This window comes from Bombus impatiens, unplaced genomic scaffold (genome assembly GCF_000188095.3).
Source record: "Bombus impatiens unplaced genomic scaffold, BIMP_2.2 scf_0417, whole genome shotgun sequence".
NCBI classification, from domain to species: domain Eukaryota; kingdom Metazoa; phylum Arthropoda; class Insecta; order Hymenoptera; family Apidae; genus Bombus; species Bombus impatiens.
Window position 1 is genome coordinate 76,335 of NT_176836.1, and position 22,742 is coordinate 99,076.

The 22,742-nt window shown below is 37.6% G+C and overlaps 2 protein-coding genes and 1 long non-coding RNA gene across 6 annotated transcripts in view; 2 read left to right on the top strand and 1 right to left on the bottom strand.

Annotated features, from left to right (window-relative positions):
- Nucleotides 1–11,835, top strand: part of LOC112212984 — a 59,094-nt gene extending 47,259 nt beyond the window's left edge. The window contains exon 3 of the long non-coding RNA XR_002946840.2: nucleotides 11,650–11,835. This is a non-coding gene — a long non-coding RNA (uncharacterized LOC112212984). The remainder of the gene's footprint in view (nucleotides 1–11,649) is intronic.
- The window catches only part of LOC100745621 (midasin), a 142,173-nt gene that overhangs the window by 61,436 nt on the left and 57,995 nt on the right, over nucleotides 1–22,742 (top strand). The window lies entirely within an intron of this gene.
- LOC100742634 overlaps nucleotides 1–22,742 on the bottom strand; it is a 76,366-nt gene that overhangs the window by 44,987 nt on the left and 8,637 nt on the right. The window lies entirely within an intron of this gene.

A 22,742-nucleotide genomic window follows, 5' to 3' on the forward strand; every position in this document is an offset into this window, starting at 1 on the left:
ACCCGTGGAGGAGCAGCGTTGCATTAACGCAATATTTTATTCGCAGTTTCTTTGGAAAGTTGCAGTGGAATTTTTGCACCAGTGAACTTTCGACACTTTGAAGACTATACTACGATTTTAATTAACGCGAAACAAGGTTATCCGATTAGTATTCAAACAGCGTGTCATAATTAGCTCGCTTAATCAAGATCCTAATGCAAAAGGAATTTCGTAGGAGACTTGGTCGCATGATTTGAATATTCCATCAATTTTAATTAGCAATATGAGACAATGAATTAAACGAATTCTACTTTAAAGTGCTCTGCGAATTATCCTTGATGACTATTCAGCAAATCCATTCTGCCAGCTCATCTAACGACAGAGTGAAAAACAAGCTTAGAGTCAGCCGTAGAAAATTTTTGCAAAGTGGATTGTCGGACAAGAATCGATAAAATGCAGGAGAAGTATGCAACAAACGGAATTTAAATATTTACACATTCCAATGAGACGTATGGGAACGAAAACGGTGTGTTTTATCGCGCAGGTATAGTGTTCGCAAAGCGATTGTTTGCATTGTCGAATGCATGGAAATTGTAACACTTTCGTTAATGGACTGGCGATTTCTATGCATTTTTAGATTTTTATCTAACGAAACGGAATCTAAATGGAAAAGTCAAATGGATTTTATAGAATTTCAATATCGATTTCAATTCGATGAGATTTGTTATTATTCTAAAAGAAAAATATGATGTTACTTGCTACTGTGTGTTTCCATGACGATGATTGATCCGTGATCTTTGATGTAAGAGCCGTAATCGCGGTCAGTGTGTGACGAAGGACGTGGAACGACCCGCTTTATGCGCCGAGATGCTAAAAAATTTACGTTACGCCATGTCCCAGAGCAAATTACCGGATACGCGGTGACATTGCGCGCTCCAATTGCGGTTATAGATGGTGTGACACTCGCCAGATCATTGGCAAATGCCGAGGTTTGTCATCGAACTTCCATTTGCTTATTCGCTACTTTTATTGTCGCGTGTATTTCTATGAATCTAACTTTTGCAAAGTAGTAACTTTTTCTGTGAAGATATTTTAGGATAAAATACCATTCTTCGTCTTCTTTGTTCTTTCCCCTTCTTTTTCATTGCTGTAGTACGTAACGAGAAATCTATAAAATGGCGCTAATTATGTCTTATATGCATTGTGTAATATACAGGGTGGTTGATAACTGGTGGTACAAGCGGAAAGGGGGTGATTCTACGCGAAAAAAGAAATCGAAAATATACAATAAACATTTTAAAAAAAATTTTTTTTTTTAATTTTTCCATGGAGACAACGATCTACAGTGAGATCCGTTACAACGAGACGCGATAAAGTGCACGCGTACCGAGCGAAAATTCAAAGTCGATTTTCTCGAAAACAAAGCCTCAAACGAAAAATTTTTATTCTACATTTTCGACTTCTTTTTTCGCGTAGAATCACCCCCTTTCCGCCTGTACCACCAGTGACCAACCACCCTGTATAATGACGCAAAGTGCATAAGAATACGTGGTGTGACAAGGGCGATAGTATTTTTTGAAATTGTTTCGTTCAGGATAATTCATTAGAACAAGGTATAACAAACTTGGATAACGCGAATGTGGGCTTGCTTCGAGTAAATCATGCGGCAGACGGTTAATTGTCCACGTTCGTGGAATAAATGAAATGTAAATTAGAGGAGACGTCACGGCTAGCTTACCCACCAACGTCTGTCGAAGATAAACTAAACAGGATCGTAGCCTGATAAATCGTCGTGCGTGAACTGTGAACAGATGAATTAATAAAATGGTAAGTCAACGTGGACAAAGTTTTCTTTCTGCTTCGATCTACTTTTTCTGAGTATTTTTTCTTCCATTCGCCTTGTTCTTGATCTATTTGTCTGGAATTTTTTGAATAATTTACGCACTAAAAAATTGTCCAGGCGAAACGAAAGTCTTTAACCTTCCCCAAGTGTCAAACTTACGCTTCCACCAGCTCCCATAACCTTTTTCCAAATTCAAACTCGTACGCGGAGTCACTTATGGCAAATGGAAATGTAAGAAATTATTCAAGCTAGTCAAGGCATTGTTAAATTAAATTAAATACAGTAGGCGATAATATTGGTCATTTTGGGAATTTTAACTATGAATCTTCTTTTACATTAAATATACAGTTACTCGCGAAAGTATCCAAACGCTTGTGAACAGTTTTTAACGAATATCTTATGTACGTGTCTTGTATTAGGTTGTTTCAAAAGCGTCTTTTCTTCTTTACAAACGTGTCTTTTGCAACAATGTATCTTTACACAAATGCTTCCACCGGCTCCCATAACCTTTTCACAAATTCAAAACTTGTACGAGGCAAATACACTTATGGCAAATGGAAGTGTAAAGAAATATTGAAAGTAACTAAGGCATTGTTAAATTAAATGAAATATAGTAGGCGATAATATTGGACGTTTTTACTATAAATCTTCTTTTACATTTTACTTCGTGTCTTTTGCAACAATGCGTCTTTACGCAAACGCGGAACCTAATGTATCAAATGTTGTTGTGGTCTACGTCTTAATAGAACGAAATGGATGGTATACAATTCAATAAAATAATATAAAACAAGAAATATTGCGCATCTATCATTCCCTTACGAAATGAAAGAAGCTTTTGGGACAACCTGATACATATATTATCAAATTTCCCATAGATGCATAAATAAATAAAAAAAAATAGCCTAGTTATCGCTATAGTAATCTATTCCATCGTCTGTTTACTTTGGCACAAGAGTGTCTCTTTTCTTTCTTTTTTTTTTTTTTTTTTTTGTACAAGGCTTCCCATTAGCTGCCATCGTTTCACGAGTAATGGGTAATGTTTACGGGGCTTTCTCTCTAGTTTCCGTATTCACAGGCAGAAACATCTAAATCGGAAGCAAAACAGCTAGGGCGGCGCGAGAGTTTACGCCCAGGGCGACTGAGACAGCTCTCACGACGATGGGAAAAGGCCACACGTCTACTCGTGACGGTCGTCGACCGCTCTGCGGATTTATTTCTCTGTGTAAACTTGAACAAACTTTCCTTGAAATTGAGCGCTTCGTCCCTTCAGAACCGGGCTTTTACGTCGAATATAAATATAAATTTGTTAACATTAGAACTACCACACCAGTCAAATTGACTGGTTTTACAATTTTTATCTTCAAATTCCTACTTCATGTTATATCTTTTTTCCGCCATGATGCAGTGACTTTCGCAAACGATGGTCACCCGTGACCATTAAGAAGATAAACGGTCCACTGGGGAAGAATGTTGTCTTACATCACGAATTTATTATTATTTTGCCATTATATGCTTTGAATAATAAAAATACTCCCGTGGCGCCCTCAGCGAAACATGTGATTTCGGCGTGGCAGTCAAAGTGTTAAGAGAATAGAAATACAGTAGGATCTTACATAGTAAACAAAGAGATAAATAAACCGGTAATAGCCAGAAATCGCGACGTTTGTTTAGAGTCGAGTGTCGGTGCCGATGATCCCTCTTCATCTCGTAAAATTCGCCAACGCTGGAAAGTACAGTTGGCGCAAAATAAATATCGTAATAAACTCTTTTCAGAACGAAGCGAGCGAAGAAAATGCATTGGAACAGAAAGTTGCGCTGTACTTTCGTCGAAGTATGCAATTTCGCGACTGACAGAATTTTCCAATCTTGCGAACTTGCTGCAACCCCGAGTCTCCATGGCTTGGAGAAATTGAGCCGCAGTTTCGATACTCTGAAACTTTTACGCCTTCATACGATCTTTTCTTCGTTACCTTATATTGTTTAAGACAACATTCAGAAATGGTTACCTTTTGTCATTCGCCATTTGCCGAGCCAATAACATCTTTTTATTTACCTGTCGTCTAATTTAACATTTTCAGTGTTTGCCATTTATTTGCTTTCCGTAGTGTTCGCAATGGAAAATTTACAGATCCCTAACTTGCCTCAACAACGTTAAATATGCATTTATCGATATAATCTCGACATTATCGTGCGTAAGGAACCACCTTCTAGACACTACACTATCCATATACAGGGTGTCCTGCGTAACGCAACCCACTGTTTTTCTGTTATTTGCGGCCATACAAGAGAAAATGTTTCGAACTGTACTACAACCGATGATGAAAGAATTCCGGAAATACTTAATTTTCCTTGCGAAACCAGACTCAGCTTGGGTAATATGAATAGGACCTATACATAATTATTATAAAGAATTGTTATTATGTACGAGTGTGTAAATAATAATTGCACTGGTAAATTGAAAATCGGCTTAAACATGAACGATCGAAGATCGCGGGAAGTACCGGTCGTATGCAACGAGGGGAAAAAGAACGAGCTGGAATCGATTATGGTCCTTTTGAAGGACTCCGAGAAGACCTTAAGAGCAGGAAGATATCGGATCCTTTTTGAAGCCGGTACACAGAAATTCAAGACGGCCTCTCGCAGTTCAATTTCCTCGGTGCTTTGTGAAAAAAATCGTCAGACAAAAATTGTCCTTGTCTCTACGCTTGCCCGTATCGAGTGAAATTGTTCATGAAAAAGGAACCTTATGACGCAAGTTCCCTTTTTTACAAAGCTTTCCTCTGTATATTTATTTTAAAACCGCTGAAACGCGCCAGGTTGAATTTCACCTTCACCGCTCCTTCTTTTTACTGTTCCTCCAGTTTAAGATTCTTTTTTTTCATTTTGATCTTTAAACGTTTTTGGCTTTTCGATGACACTTCACATTTTGTTGTTATTCGATCGTTATTCATGAAATCACTAGTATAGTATAGTAGGAAAAAGAAAACTCTGCACTTTTTCTCGCGCTAACGAGCCAAGCGTGTCGCAAGAATAAACAGCTATCGAAGGTTTTCATTTTTCGTGTTCGACAACTCGCTGTCGAACAAATTTTATTCCAGTCAATCACGAACGTTCACGGTGAATGATAGAAATCGTAGAAAAATGTCGTTATGAAAATAGTCGTGCAACCAGGAAACGCTCTCCGAAGTCATAGAAAATCAACAATCTTATGGAGCTATTGAGATATGTGAGCTGTTATTGAATATAGTGCGTTAAATAATCACTCGGTGTTTAGGTCAGCAATTTATTAGGTCAACATTTATTAACAAGAATCTCCTTTTGATCGCGTCGCGTATCGCTCTCGGTTTCGCTAGTCAATCTCGCTACCCAGTTACAACTCGACTTTGTCGCTTTCTAGTTCGAACCTAACTGTCGATCGGATTCGATTCTTTTCTTTTTGTCGCCCCTCAATATCCCCACTATCCACGCGTTTGTTAGGCGTCCGCCATCGTTGCCACGCACGCCTTCTTCTCGAACATTCGACGGAAGAACCGTTAGGATATCGATGACTCATTAGGCACTTCATTTCGGCGATATGCATTGTTGCCGAGTGCCGCTACATATGTATAATTTCGTGTGTTAGACTACATTAGCCGCGTAGTAGTGACACACGTATGTGAGTATAAGTGTATGGAAGTTATGCGTGCACAGCGTCTCGAAAAACAGATCAATGCAACTGTTCCGTTAGCAGTGTGGTATAGAAGATGGTGAGACAAAGAAAGTGCTGAGACGCGTGCAAATGTATATCAACGAAGATTCTGTGAATCATTTATTAAATAAATCTAAAACTATTTCAATATAAATTCCAAGTCTAATCTTAGTGTTCCTTTACTTTTATTTCGGCGATTAAGATCCACGATCCTCAACAGGAGTAATACGGAACCGTCCCGTTCCAGGATCAATTCAATTTTCACGCTCGGTCTCTGCTCAAAACGTTCACTCGTTAGGGGATTCAGGTCAAGTAAAAACAACATTATGCGCAGCGACTGTGGCCGGTGTGCACAAGTGTGCACGTCGAACAGAGGAGTACACGTGTTCAAACAAAGGGCGCCACGCTTTCCGATTGAAGTGAGGTGAATCGAGCGTTAATCGATTAACCATGCTGATAATGACGAGTTTATCGAAACGGCAGAATGGGATCATGAGACGCAAAAAGTGTACTGTGGCCCACGAAAATCCTAATCACGATAGTCGTATCGATACCGACGAGATTTCAAAAAGTTTCGCTTAACGCGTGTAATGTTACTTTTATTCCGGAACAGATGGCACCACGTAAAAAGGAAGAAATGTTCAAAGATATTCGAAAACTATGTGATCTGTCCGAATTGTGAATCTGTAGATTTCATTCGTTTTTTGTCAGTTTGATATTTTCGAAATTATACGCAGGAGCGTGTCTGCCGAGCTTCGGTTTCTCAGCGAAACCGAAACCTTATTTTTAAAGGAGATACAGCGATCAAAGTACGCGCTGCTGGTTTTTAACTAACCTTAAGCTATCTATCAGCTAACTGATCGATTTCATATTAGGAAAATGCTGCGTCTTTAGACAAGATCGTCGAATTACTTTAGTATCTCATTGGTATCGGATAAGGCGAGTAAGGTAAAACTGTTGAAGTAACTACTTGAAGAAAAACTCTTACGCGAAATATTCTAAATATGGAGCGGTACATGTTATTGTGGCCTTGAGTATACATTATGTTTTAGGTTCCTAGGCAAGGTCTAGGAACAAAGAAAATAATAAACAGATTTCTATTTATGTTCCCTGTAGCCTAACCAAAGCTATAAGCTTAACTTTTTTGGTAATGTCCTTTTGCTGTAAATATATGAACCTGCTCCCTATCATTGCATTGTCTAGTAACACTAAGAGAGTACGTAACTATTACAAATTTTCTATTATTCTATTACAAATTCACCCATTCGTTCTTCAATCAGTCAACCTCAACAGGAACAATGTGTGTTTTAGCGACGTTCTCCTTTGTCAGTGTCCAGACGATTGAATTTTATCTACAACATTTTGTCTTCAAGTTGTAGGAAGCAACGAGGAATACTTTGATCGAACGTCTTGTGGTACCTTCTTCTTCTTCTTTTTTATAAATCATCTTTGAGCTTTTTTCTCAAATTTGAATTACTCCTAACATATTCCTTTTCTTTTTTATTCGTATAATTTGTACTTTACAATTTGTCCACTTGAACATCTGATAAATTTGTCTAACTTTATTGCTAAATAACATGTGAATACCATCTTTGAGTTTGTCTATTTTATCTCTTCAGTGAGATGTTTTCTTTTTAGTCTTCTTTTTATATGCGTTTTGCTCGTTCCAGTAGCCAGCTGGTTTGCATCATTTCCTTGTATTTTTTTCCATATCAACTGATACATATTCGTAAAAGGAGATTCTGTAATAATCAGTGTTGGAATATTCTCGTTAACGATCGCGCGTCGCTGGCCAAAAATGTGTCAAACCCGATGCCGTCATTAGCCAAAATCCTACCGATCGTTCGTTTGGAAGCTGAACTCGTGGTGTTTGACTTGTAGAGGTCATCGGGCTACAGTTGGCCCGTTTGCCCAAGACTCATCGGCCGACAGTGGCTATTTTCGTAACCCCTAGAGGGCAAACGAAGGAAGCAGAAGGAAACCGACACTTTCAGGCCAAGTTGGATAATAATGGGAACGGAGTTGGCTCTCGTTTATCTTCAGTGGAAGCGGGCAGTTTCGAATTCCTGCTGAATTCACCCTAATCACCCGAGTCTTGGCCACGTTCTGCAAGAAAAATAATCTTCCCTTTTCGAGGAAAAACTTACTGAGTGAAACGTTGATTCAAGCGTTGAAATGAAATAAAAAGCAGTCTATTCCTTTACGGTGAAGTAATTAAGCCGGTGTTCTAGTATTTTCCAGTCTCTTACGTATCTCCTTTCCTTTTTATCAGCCTGCTGTGTAACCATTTTCATCGGTGCTTTGGTACAGCTGTTAAGGTAAAGAAAGAATTCGGCAATACAAATAGTTTACTTTATTTCACACGCAACAGCTATACATATATATTACACTCTGAAGTGTACACTCCTCGATAACCTTCTTGCACGCACGCTTGTTCTCAACCGACTCTTCCAGATTCTTCTAACATCTGGCAACAGTCTTTTGTCTCCACTAAGCCTGCACGCCCTCTAACGCTTACACACACATTCACATGTACAGTGTAAATGAATCATCTACCCAACAACAGCATCGTTTAAACGTTGGCAAAAAAGCGTGAGAACAGCTTCAGAATGTCAAACGTCTGTCCGTCGCGAACTGACCGAAGGCGAGAAAGAATTTTAACGTCTAATAAGGGAAGAATATTTTAATTTATTTAATTCTCCATCAAAATTACTGAGCGTGACGAATCGTTGCTTTGCCAGCATCTGGATTCTCGACATCACGGGATTATAAGGTTCTTGCTTTCGTACGATCGAACTCAATAACTCGAAGATAAACGATAATAAGGATTTCTTCAACTTTCTTTCTATGACGGCGCACGGTTTTCATGAACCATGAAGAACCATGAAGAAGGTTCAACGGAAGTGTAGCGAGTGCTTGCGAATAGCTGAACTTTCGTCGAATTATTCCTGAATTGGGAGGATGAAAAATAGCGGAGTTTCCGTGGAAAAGTCTTCTTCTATGCATAGTCGCGAACTTTCACGAGGACTGGACAGTTGCAGATAGCAACCTGTCTTATCGACGACGTCTTCGGCCGCTACTCGCCGTTTAAACTTTCTACTTGAAAGTAGCTTTCTTCCTGCTGAATTCTCAGCGCTTCTTCCGTGCTACCGATATACAGGGTGGTACAGATATCCCAACCAAATGGCATCACCTAAATACAATTCCGTTCATATTCCGCACAGTAACACCACTTTCTACCAGTTTCTTGCTTATTTACATATCGCGTTGCTTCTTCTCCTCCGTAGCTCGAAAATACGTAAATTGTTCCTGTGTGTTGGAATTTTCCAGCGATAAAATCTGCACGATACTTCGGCTCGCTCCAAAGTCTTTGTTTCCGCGGCTCTGTTTGGTTACTGGTGGTCCTAAGAACTTCGAGTCAGTCGACAGACGGCCGTTGGCTGATTCTGCTGCCACGGAGCTCGAAACGGTGCCGAATGTAACACTTAACATTTTACCGACCAATAGCCGATTAATCGGTTTTGTCGCCGACACTTACCGACCCGATAGCCGATTAATAGGCTTTTTATCACCGACAATCTTTCTCATTATTTGAGCAGTAATTTGTTATTTAGTACTATGGTACCTTGCTCAGTTGCATCAGAAAGAAATTTGGAGAGTCTAAACCGAAACAGAGCTGGCGCCAGGGAAAATCTGCGCTTGAGCTGCCGGTCAAACGTGCGTATGCTGTTGAACCGGTAGCGGTCGGTAAAGTGTTATTTTAGTGTCGCTAGCAACGACATATTCGCTTCTAAGTTTCGGCTAAATAAAACATCAAAAATACAAACGACATATCGTCGTTAGGTACAGTTGCGAAAACGATATCGACAGGAAGTTTGGGTTTATGGTAACAGTTATTTAGGATAATGGTGCTTGATAACTGTTTCAAAAATCGCAGTCCATGTCATCGTATTTGTTTTCAGTGCCTAGCTGATTCGACCACAGCTAAGTAACACGAAGCGTAGTTTCAAACGACAGTTACACAAAGCAGTTTAACATGGTATTATTGGGTTGGCAACTAAGTGATTACGGATTTTGTCAGTACCACCTAATGACAACATCCGCAATCACTTAGTTGCCAACCCAATAGTTCTCGTAAAGAGTAGTCCACTGTATAGTTTTGCCTTGTCGCTGGCTTGATACGGACTCCCGAATTGAATTATAACGACGAAATCCGCCGCTGTTGGTGCTAATCGACGAAAGTGTATGTTCATTTTCGCGATAGCTCTCGAAGAGGAGAATAAAAATCACGGAGCAATTGTTTTTAACGCTCTTTCGCTATCATTTCGATGAAATTTGTACAGGGACGAGCAGCTGACAATTTCAACACCTGTTTGCGTATCAATTGCTCGCATCCGCAGCTCGCGTGGCATCGATCATTTTGCGGCGCGGAGTCACATAAAAAAACCAGTCAGTTTTTAAATTGGATCGGCGGAAATAACGAAAAGAAGATGGACGAAAACTATTCTCTTTCCCACTTTTCGTTCGCCCCTGAATTTCTTCATATATTTATTTGTTTGATATATTTCTTCTTCCATAATTTTTATTATTCTACGTCTATTTATTTCTTCCTTTATTTTTCTCTATTAGAATTATTCTATTTCTATATTTTATATCTTCTTCATAATTTCTTTCGCGAATAAAAATTCTTCTCAAAATAATTGAACGAATAAACAATAAATCATAAAAATAACATGTTTATGAAATGCAATGTTAGATTTAATGTTCGATTCACGTTTCCGCAAGCCTTCGCGCCACTTCTCCCAAATTCATGTCTACTTTCTCTTTACTGAAACGAAGAAGAAGAGAAAGAAGAAAACGGGAAACATCGTAAAGATCGTAAAACTAAATATTGATGAAAAAAGGAAATTCCACGTGTAACTGTGCGGTGAAAGAGGAAAAATAAAATGCATAGCTTTCACTGTCATCAACGACTAATTCTGCCACTGATTCCGGCTCAATTTTAATTAATTAACGGTGCGCCGAAAACACGAGGCTGAAAGCTGATAGAGAGAAGCCGAGGCGACGAGGAAATGTTGGAATTCTGCAAACAGGCTTTTCACTTTAAAAATGTGTACACTCACGAGGGAAAATGTTGACGATGTGGAAAACAGAAGCAGAAGAGCGAGAGAGACAGACAGAGAGGGGCAAGTAAAAACTGTGTGATGGCAAAAGTGGTTGCCGCGCTGCTAATTTAAAGTGAGCGCAACGGGACGCGCGAAAAATAATTAAAGCGAATCTCGCAAACGACCGATCCCTCGGGATCAACACACGAAAGGAGCGTCGAGTTAATCCTTCGTCAATTTGCTCGTCAAAAGGACGAGTTAAAGGATGAAGTTCCAAGACTGATTAGAGAGGAGACAGAGTACGAAATATCCTCCTTTTTTCCTTCTGTCTTTTTGTTTTAATAGAATGATCTTGATTTGAATATTTGAATTGTGGTATAACGTATACTTGCCAAGAGTTTCGAATTTTTATATTCCAATACTTCTTTTCATCTTGACAAATAAGAGGAATTTTAGCGAGACACGACTGTCATCGTATCGGTTCGAAGAAAACCGACAACAAATTCTTCTCGTTTTCTTTAAACACGGGGGATACTTTTTTTTTGTTATTATTATTTAATTCGTACTTTGCAATTTATCCAGCTGGACATTTGGTAAATTTATCTAACTTAGTTGCTAAATAACATGTGGATTAAATTAAAATTTAAAAAAATTCTACTGGCTCATTGGCAGACGTTGCAACTTAAGCGTGCAGAGTAAAATAATGTAGTATCGTATACAAAAGGCCTAAGAGATATCGGATGAACCATAAACGATTTCTTTTTTATTTGGTAGAATTTTTACAATCAATTTTCATTGAGAATTATAAGTAAATTAAACTATAAACAATGTCGCGAGAAAGCCGAAGTATATCGTATATCGGTCCTTCAATCGAATAGTTTCGTCGAAAAGGCCTACGTGACTCTGGCCACGAGCGGTTGCGGAACACGTGCGTGGTGGGGCTAAGACAAAGGACAAAGGGACGCTAAGGGAGAAAGACGAATTAACAGTCAGTATTAGTTGAGCAGTCAGAGAGTGCGAATTGCGTTGTCGAGAGTGTTGCTAGCGTTGTCGAGAGAATGTGGTCCGCGTGAGAGAGAGCGTTTGATTCGTGGTACGTTGTTGTATTTAGTTCACGTTAAACAACCATCTTTTCCTGTTTAATCAGCATCTGCACAATCCATTATTATTAATAGACTAATTGTAGTATAAGATCCTACAATAATGCTATATAAAGCCATATTAAAACCTGTTTGAACCTATGGGATCCAACTATGGGGAACAGCGAGTAATTCCAACATAGAAATTTTTCGACGATTCCAATAAAAAATTCTAAGATCCTTAATAGACGCACCTTGGTATGTTACCAACGAAACGGTACATCGCGATCTTAAGATACCTACAGTTAAAGAAGAAATATTCAAATTCAGTAATATATATAACATAAGAATTAACAATCACCAAAACCCACTAGTTATTCAGTTACTTGACACGACGGATCAGATCCGCAGGCTAAAAAGACATTGCCCTCTAGATTTAAATATTAGATTCAGCTAGAACCAAACATACGATAATCATTTATTATTCACGTTATAGTACCACGCCAGAATAATTGATTTATAATTCTCAATGAGAATTGATTGTAAACTAATTCCAAATAAAAAAAAACATGTGGATGGCTACGCCCAGCGGGATGTCATCTTCGAGTTTGACTATTTTATTTCTTTAGTGAGGTCAGTGGGGGTGTTCTCTTTTTAGTCTTCTTTCTATAAGAGTTTTGCTCGCTTCAGCAGCTAACTGATTTGCATGTGTTGCAGTTCTTTCCTTGTATTTTTCTGCGTACCTGCCGATTTCTTTTTTGACCGTTGGTATTTTTAAGTCTTTTGCGTATATCCTCGTTTCTCACATACCAGGGGGCGTTCACTATTGTTCTCAGTATCTTCGATTGTAGCGACTCTAGTTTATTTATGTGGCTCGTTGCTGCTGTCCCCCATAACGGTATTCCGTACGTCCAAATTGGTTTTATTACCGTTTCGTAGATTTTTAGTTTATTTTCTATGCTGAGTTTAGAATTTCGACTAGTTAGCCAGTACATTTGTCTTCTTTTTACTCGTATTTTATCTATAATTGATTTAATATGTTGTTTCCATGTAAGTTGTGTGTCTTAGTGGAGTCCTAGGTATTTAATTTGCCTTGTTTGTGTTATGTGCGCGCCATACAATTGGATTTGGTGGTTTTCGTTTTCTTAGTGTAAATATAATACGGTTGCATTTACCGGGCTTTGCTTTTATTTCTTTACCTTGCAGACATTTTTCTACTTTTTCTGATGCGCTCTTGTAGTAATGTGACTGCTGTTTCTGGATTAGTATGGGTGACTAGTACAGCCGTGTCGTCCGCGAATGTCAGTATTTCGCTGTTAGTAGTCGTTGGTGTGTCGACCGTGTATAGTGTGTATAATATTGGTCAACCATTTGCATTATGGCCCTACTTAAGGAGACATTTGAAGGCATTAGCGGCGTTTAACTGAATGGTCCCTATCACCACGCGCGGTCGGTCGTAAGTAATAATCGCGTAATAATCCGCGCTTAGCGATAAAAGGCAGTCGCAGCGCGCGGATTAATCCGCGCTTGAACGCAAATGGGTTAAGACGCTTCCTTGCGGTAGCCCTACCTTGATGTCTTTTACCTCAGAATATTCATCCTTTATCTTTACTACAAAGGTTCTGTTGCTTAGGTATGATTTGAGTAACTGGTGGATTTGTTCCGGAAAGTGTTTCTTCATTGTTTGTAACAGACTTTCATGGTTCACTAATTATTTTTTAACGTGGAAAAGATACAATTGGATCGCGGGAATTTGGCACGCGTGATGTTCGTATATATTGTTTGTCGCTATATTTAGCTATAAATCCTGATAAACGCTACCGGTTTCTTTCTACATCCATTTATACTACTTTGCCCGTACTACGTCTATCTATACTACTTGTTCCCTCATACGCTCCTTTATACTACTTACACTGGATCATGAGAGTATTTGGGCACGAGACCTTGAAAGATCGTCTCACTGAAGATACGAAGGCTCGTTGATGCAATGAACAATTGGCAGTTTAAATACGTTTATGATCTTTGTAAAATCTACGTATAATCTCCATAGTAACATCGAATGTTTTGTAGTTTCTGCGTGCATTTTCAGGTTCGTTCGTCTGGAATTTCAACATCTCGATCATAACAATTAAGCCTCGTTCTAGTGGCAATGAAATTTTTTAATGTTTCATATAACACGCGTTATATATCCGCGAAGAAACTGTCTATAAATATTCAAATACCTTCGTGAACAGCTGTATTCATTAATTCCTAAGACGATATACCATCAAGTATTGATTGCTTTTGTTAGTTCTACGAGTTCACGCCGGTCCAACTATTTTTCTTTTTTTTTTTTTTCTTACGAACTACAATTTTTCTTTATTTATCTGATTTGTACTTTACAATTTGTCCAGCTGGACATTTGCTAAATTTTTCTAACTTTATTGCTAAATAACGTGTGGATACCATCTTCGAGTTTGTATGTTTTATTTCTTTAGTGAGGTCCATGGAGTGTTTTTTTTTTAGTCTTCTTTTTATTTCATTTCCTTGTATTTTGTTGCTTATCTGCCGATTTCTTCTTTGACATATTTTTAGGTCTTGCGTATGTCCTATGTTGCGTGTTTCTGACATACCATGGCGCGTTGACTATGGTTCTGAGTATTTTCAATTGTAGTTTATGTGATTCATTGCTGCTGCCCCCCATATGATGACATTCTGTGCGTCCAAATTGCTTTTTTTATCGTCTTGTATATTTTTCATCCATTTTCTATGCTGAGTTTAGAATTTCTACTAGTCAACCAGTACATTTGTTTTCTTCCTATCCGTATTTTCTCTACAATTAATCTACTATGTTGCTTCCACGTAAGTTGTGTGTCTAAGTGATGTCATAGGTAAGTGCAGCTATCTACGCGTGTATTAACACTTTACCGACCGATAGTCGATTAGTCGGTTTTTTGTCGCCGTCGCTTACCGACCGATAGCTAATTAACCGGCTTTTTGTCGCCGACAATCTTTCTCGTTATTTGAACCGTAATTTGTTATTTAGTATTAAGGTACCTTGCTCAGTTGCGTCCGTTGCGTTGCTTTGTAAACTCCCACAGTTTTATACCAATTTGAAAAACTTATTGTTCGTGTAGAACGAAAAGAATGGTATCGGAGAGTCTAAACCGAAACAGAGCCAGCGCCAGGGAGAATCTGCGCTTGAGCTGCCGGTCGGACGTGCGTATGCTGTTGAACCGCTAGCGGTCGGTAAAGTGTTAAGTTGTCCAAAAAGTTTCTTCCTTCGTTCTACAAGAAAATGACAGATGCATGACATTTCTCGTTTTACATTATTTTCTTCTATCGCTATAAAATGCATCACACATAATTCAGAAAGGTAATATCAAACGAAAAATGTGGTGTATCTGTTATTTCCTTGTAAAAGAAAAGAAACTGTTTGGACAAGCTAATATTTACGAGCGACAATTTATGCCACGAAGAGAAAGGCAATTCGCAAGGGAAGCTGCAAACACAGGGCACAGGGTAACAAGGTCAAAGCATCTCTTGACGAAGATGCACACCTTTACGGATATTCCCCTGGCCAATTACGAGGGTAGCTCTCCCTCTGCATCCCTTGCAATGAGATAACGTGCTAAGACAGCGAGAGAGAGAGAGAGGATGGTGGCGATTGGCTGCGCGATCGATGGTCGGTCAAGGGCCATAAGATAAGAATCCACCGATCGTGTCCACCAGGAACTTGCTCTGAAGAAATGGAAATTTCAAACTCGTTGCTTAGTCTTTGATTTAACTTGAATAGGCGGCTTATCCTTCAGGCGGATTCCCAATTTCGATGGAACGTCATAACTAGATTGAATTCTCGCGCAATTTTATATTTTCATTATGTGCAGCTAACGAAATGGGATGATGAACGCGAACACTTATTTTACCTATTTTTTTATTATTTAATTCGTACTTTACAATTTGTCCAGCTGGACATTTGGTGAATTTTTCTAAATTTTACCTATGACGTGTTACAACAAACACTTTTTATTATTTAATTTGTGCTTTACAATTTGTCCAGCTGGACATTTGGTAAATTTTTCTAAATTTTCTTATGACGCGTTATAACAAATACTTCATTTTCAATATGTATTTATGTGTATACGTAGTAGATTTGAGAAAGGAAACATGGAAACAGTTGGAAATGTAGCAACATAGAATGATCAACAATGAGAAAGCTCGCTGTATATTAGATGTGATAAGCCAGTAATATACTGTTCAAATGAAATTGAAAACACCGAGACGTTGTGAACGCAAATCGAAAGAATCGACAATTTATATGTATTAAAATTGGAAAAGCTTGCGTTAGTTGCGACAAACTGCGGATATTCCTGCTGGCAAACGACTTGCTTTTTATCCGTTGCAAAACCGTTACTCCATAAACTGTGTCGGCATTGTGGAGAAATCATGGACAAAGCAAATCCCTTAAATCATCGCGGTTTTAGAGGAACAGCCGAGAATAACCTCTGTGAAACCAGGACATCGAAACAATGGAGGCTGAAAGCTCGTGGCTCGATAATTCATTAGGCAATCCGGAGGAACGCACGAGAAAAGTGGCGGCTTGTTTGGAGGGATGATTGCATCGGCTCTCCCTTGGGTGAAATAAACGATGACAGAGAGAGAGAGGGAGAGAGGGAGGGAGAGACGATAGAGTGACGATAGAACCGGCTAGCACGCGTTACTGTGGTTTAGCGGTGCGTTCGAATCGAAATTGCTGTTAACTAATAAACGAAATCGCCCGGTTCTTCGAGTTAACGATGCTGTTCGGATATTCCCTGTGTTGCTTCGTTTGTTTGTCTTCGTTTGTGCATGTTTGCGCTCACTTGCGTCTGCTTGCTGCCTTTACTGCGCTACAAATGTTACTTTTGCTAACTATACAGAAATTTTTAGGAAATTTTTTAGGAGATTTTTAGGAAAATCTATATTTTTTAGTAGATTTTTAGAAAAATCTATATTTTTTAGTAGATTTCAATGAGCTTCAAATATGTCACAATGGAGGGCAAAGTTCCTTCCGATTTACATTTCCATTCCATGTACATTTATCGAATTACATAGGTGGCATTTTCTTGCACAATTTTCTCCATCTTTCACGCAACTCGAATGCTCCATCGTTGCAGAACCTCTCAGGCTTTTTCGCGAGAAGCTTCTCCGTATCATCTTTCGTGTCGATCAAATTGCTGAAAAATCGGAACTAACTTGCCGGGACGATCCAATATCATATAAAAATAGTTTTCATATCCTGAAATTCGCTTCTGAATTTCGGCTAGTCTCGGATTAAACGATACGTTAAAATACGACACTCGTACGAAATTTTATGGTGTATTTTTATTCGTTTATTGAGGACATCTCGACCATAATACAGAGAGACGTAGTTATGCGGCTATCATAGTTGAAATAGCGACGAAATAAAAATTCAGCGGTGTAGCCAGTGTAATGCTGCTTTTTGTTTGTTCTATGGTAGGTGGCTGCATTCTTATACAGCGCATCCTAAACCATTTTTAATTTTGCGTAAATAGAAAAGGCAAATAAGCGAGTTTTATATGGGTTGCACTGCGACAGTATCCAGCAATACTGGCGTGAAATAATTTCCAATAAATCTATCGATATATCAAATGTTGCACCGTGCATTATCATCGTACAAATTAATTAATTAATAGAATCTTAGTTTATAAAACTCTTTGAAACAATTCGCTGAACAAGCTGGATGTCTTTAACATCCTCTAAATGCTAATTTGATGTTTGCAGAAAGCTTCGTGGCGTTTCTTCTTCACTTTTAACACGAATCTTCTTGACATGTAACGCCGATTTACAGCGATGTTCTTCTTCCTCCTCTTTTTAGGGCAAAATAGAATGGCGCGGCAGAGTCGAATTTCAAAGAAACGCAGTTTCGTCCGTTTCGAAGCAGATTCGCTACGTTTTACGATACAAAACACTAATTTACAAAGTCAATCGACTTTCGTAGGCTTCGCGTGCTATTTTTAATTTCCGCGTGTATTTGCTATTTGTCATCCGGATTGCCGTTTGAAGCGGCGTTATAGCGTAATAACAGAGCCGGTTTGTTGAACAAAGCACAGCGGCAATAAAATGGCGAATGGAATTTTTCGCTCGCCTCGTCTTGCCGGCTGCTTACTCATTTTAATTTTCCCTGGCTTAATTTCGCCCAGCACTCTACCGGCACTTAATTTAATACAACTATCTCACGCAGACTTTTTACCCTGCGCTTCCTTCATTCTCTCAGAAACGGAACAAAGCTTGTCCTCTCGTAGAAATTTTACGTCTCAAACAGGTCAACCGTTAAGTTTCGTGGTTAAAATGTTATTACGTTAGGTGTTCAAATTTTAAAGATATTTTAGAGTTTTGAAGATATAATCAGCAAGATGTAATTATTACGATGTAATTAAGCAAATAGTTTAACACTTTGAATGCCACGCGGAAATCACATGTTTCGCTCGGGACGCCACGGGAGTATTTTTATTATTCGAAGTATATAATGGTAAAATAATAATAAATTGATGATGTAAGACAACATTCTTTCCCAATGGACTGTTTATCTTATTGGTGGTCACGTGACGCCTGTGTAACGTCGTGGTCACGTGGTGGTCACGTGGTAACAGTTGATAGCGACATATTGTAACAAGGCTTCGTTTATTTCAACAAGCCATTCGCTTTCGTTATTTCGCCGTAAACAAAACGTGCAGAATATATTGTTGAATATATTGTAGAAGATATTAGTAAACAGTATTTGCTCATTCTACATATAATAGTAAGGTATGTTCACACTTCTAACTTCAATTATATGATTATAAAGCAGCATTTACAATTATTTTCTAAAGTGTGTTTATAATAATATTCGTAGATATCCCCTCAAAGATATGGATGCAAACACAGAGCATTCAAGGTGTGTGTTACAACCGTCAGCGAGCGAGCGAAAACGCGTCAGCGAAAGGCGTAAATTCTCGCTACGATTCTGATAATCGAAGCCCCGAATCAGTCGTTCCCCTGTTTCGATTAGGATAACAGAGGTAGTTCAAATGATTGTAACACTGAATTAACAGGGTTAATATAAACTTGTATATTTAACAATATTTAAAGTTATAATTAACACGTTACAAACGATTTAACGATGATACAACTAATTTATTATTATAATTCCACTCGACTTTATGATATTTCTCGACGTATTCGTTTGACTAAGCGATTTTGATTTTATTTCTCTGAACCTCTCGATGTATTCGGTTTGAATCCTCATTTGCTACTGACTGCTCTTCGATTTTGTCCTTTGTCTTCTCTAGGAGACGACCCCTACCACGCTCGGGTCTCGCAACTGTTCGCGCCTATGGTCACGTATGCCACCTTTTTTGTGTAAATAAAATAACGGACCGAAGGCGAATCCATGTTTCTAGAACTCGCTGCTTGACGACAACTATGCGTTTATCCCTACTTTGTGTATATCTCGACGGTTATGTAAGACGATCTGTCTGCGACGCTGTAGTACCAAGGGAGACGGTTAGGAACACGGACTATAGTGAGGCTCGGGGCGTAACAGTGTGTTTATAATAATATTCGTAAATTACCCCTCAAAGATATGGATGCAAACACAGTGCACCGTTAGATACAAGATTTGTTCTCATTTTTTTTTATTAATGTTCTAATAAAAATGTTTAATTGTTCAATGAGGCTCTTTACATTTCAAAGAGTTTTCTATTTATCGGTTATATTCAAAATGCCCTAACTGTCAATTTTCATACAATTTTTACAATTGCAAGTTGAAGCGCTCCGGTCACCAATGATCAACGTGGCAGTCAAAGTGTTAACGAGTTTCGATAACGTTGTCTGTAACAGCTATAAATAATAATTGCCAGCAATTCCATGTATATTACTCGGCCAAATTTCCTATAATAGGCTGAATCACGATTATCACACCTGTTGTTATTGTGATAAATTGAAATTGGCTAGGGGTTGTGGTCGAGTGGTTGGCTTATTTGTGTTAATGGAGAAGGATGGATGGCGCGACAATCGAAGAAATTGTGCGGTGGTAGTGGAAAATACAAGTGTCATAAACGCAAACCTGTTTCATGGATAATAATTCGTAAGCCTGCGTGTGATTTCTTTTATGAACGATAATAAATAATAATAAATAATAATAATAATAAATAAACAATAATAAACGTTTGGTCACTAGATCGGAGTACACGAAACGTAGTTTCTTTCGAGTTTGAATTTGTCATGCCAATATCGTGGAATTTATATTTTCTTCTATCGTTAATTTTAATATCCTATTGTAATAATATTTTATAATTATAATATTTAATAATATTTTAATAATAGCCTACCGATAAAACGTTAAAATTCTTCAGAATTTAAAGCGAGATTCCTTTGAAACGCCATACTCCGAAATTTAAAATCTAAAATACATTTGAAAATACGTTTCTTCGTGTTTTGCGCTCGGTAAGAGAGCAGAATAAAGCTGGCTGAAAGGGGAACGTTGAAAAGTATTTCCATTTATTCCCTTCCGTGGAATCCCATGGCTTAGGATATTTTCAACTACGAAAGAGACCTCTTTGTCGCGAGTAACGATGCTACACGACGCGATAAACGTTTCACCAACGACTTTTACCAGCTCCCACGCGATCGAATCACCGACAATTCCCCGACGGATCGGACGCGCTTTCTCTTCGCTGTATTTCCGGTTCCGTTGTTCTGCACGCGAGCATGCGCGTCTTTCGAGTCCTCTGTAATTTCGTTACCGAGTCTGCAAACAATTTCAACCGCACACCGAATTTCCAGAGAGCCACGATTGCCAATCGAAGTTGCTTGGATGCTGTTTTTTGTGACGAAGTTGCTACAATTTCCGGCGAATATTTCGAACGTGGCTTGAAAACTTTCTAACGCCGACGGTATAATTCGAGGAATTGCAGAGCATGCGAATACGTACGAAATTCGACAAATTGTACGAAACGCGGCGCAAGTGGATTAATACAATTTTAGATGACGTCAAAGGAACACGGAAATGAACAGAGTAAATTTATAAAGGGAGAGAAGAAGCAACAGTTCGAATAACGCCGTTATTAGCTACTAAGCCGCAAATTAAATTTATCGTGTACAGTAGTTACTTCGTCCAAAAATTTTATTACTGGACATTATGAACAAATTAAATGGATAAACGAAAAACCAATTAAACGGGTAAACGAAAAACCAATTAAAACGACAGGCTAATGGGCTGGTATTGGATCTAAAAAAAAAAAAAAACAAAAGGGAAAAAACGAAATGAGAGAAAAAAACGCCGTAGTTTTAATAATTCCGTCGCCATCAATCCAAACCGCAAATTAAATCCTCCGTTTATGACTGCTTCCCGTCAAAAATATTCGAGCTAGAGGAAACGTACATGGCTGATACTGTGATGGAAGATAATAAATTAATTACCGCTTACTTGTGCTTAACGTCATATATCTTATGTTTTTTTTTTTAATTATTCATTTCATATTTTTATTTTTTCATCACGTGGCCGACACGTCGTTATCTCACATACCGTTACTCTTCAATCATTCAATCAATCACCAACGGTAGATATTACTATATAATATATTACAATACACAATATAATATAATATAGAATATAATATATATTATATTGTATAGTATAATATATGCAGTATACAATACCGTATAGTATACATAGTATGCATAATAGTATGTATAGTATGTATACCATATAATATAATATTTATTGCAATGTCATCTATTAGCTATCGTCAACGTTGGAGACATTACTATATAATATACTGTACAATATAATGTATATTATATACATATAATATAACAATATACGATATAATACAACATATACTGTATCGCATAATATGCATAATATATATAGTAGTACGTATAGTATATATACTATACGATATGATATTTATTGCAATGTCATCTATCAACTGTCGTCAATGTTAGAGATATTATTTTATAATATATTACAGAATACGATATAATATACAATATATATTATATTGTATAGTAGAGTGTATGTAATATACAATATAATATTTATTGCAATGTTATTTATCAACTGTCGTCAACGTTAGAGATATTATTTTATAATGTATTACATAATACAATATAATATATTTTATATTATATTGCATAGTATAATATATGTAATATACAATACATATTATATCGTATAGTACACATACTACATATAGTAGTATGTATAGTATGTATACTATACAACATAATATTTATTCATCATTTAATCATCTGTCAGCTATCGTCAACGTTAAAGGTATTACTATATAATATATTATACAATATAGTATGTACTATATACATATAATTTAATAACATACAATATAATATAATATACAATATATATTATATCGTATAGTATACATGGTATATATAGTAGTATATATAGTATATATACCATACAAAATAATATATACTGCAAAGTATAGTATATATACTATACAATGTAATGTATACTGCACAGTGTAGTATATATACTATACAATATAATACCTATTGTATAGTATATTATATACAATAGAAGAACTTTATATATAATATCTCTTTATAGAGATACAACTGCTTAATTCTACTTTATTCCATACCTGTGAGAACAATTGCACAATAGTAACATTAAAGATACCTGGAGAAAGATGTAACATGTGGTAATTTGAATGGCGTTAGACAGAACGAATGGCGGGAATTTCAAGATGAATATTCGAGAAGTTGTAAGAAAGTACAAGTAAAACATATATTCAGCGAAATGAAATGCTTGTCCAGACGTTTCAGTGGACCAACATTGTTAAAAAATGCGAGGAAATTTATGAACGCGATAGATCAATGAAAACGGTAAAACGGAGAGAAATGACCGCAAAATTTTCCTTCACAAATATAAATTAAAAGATCAGAAGGTGAATTTACATGGCTCTGAAAAAATAAAGCACGTTAGAAGCAAAAGTACAGCAGTTGTAACAATACAACATTGTCACGAGTGTCGTCCACTCAATTAATGTCGCGAATTAAAT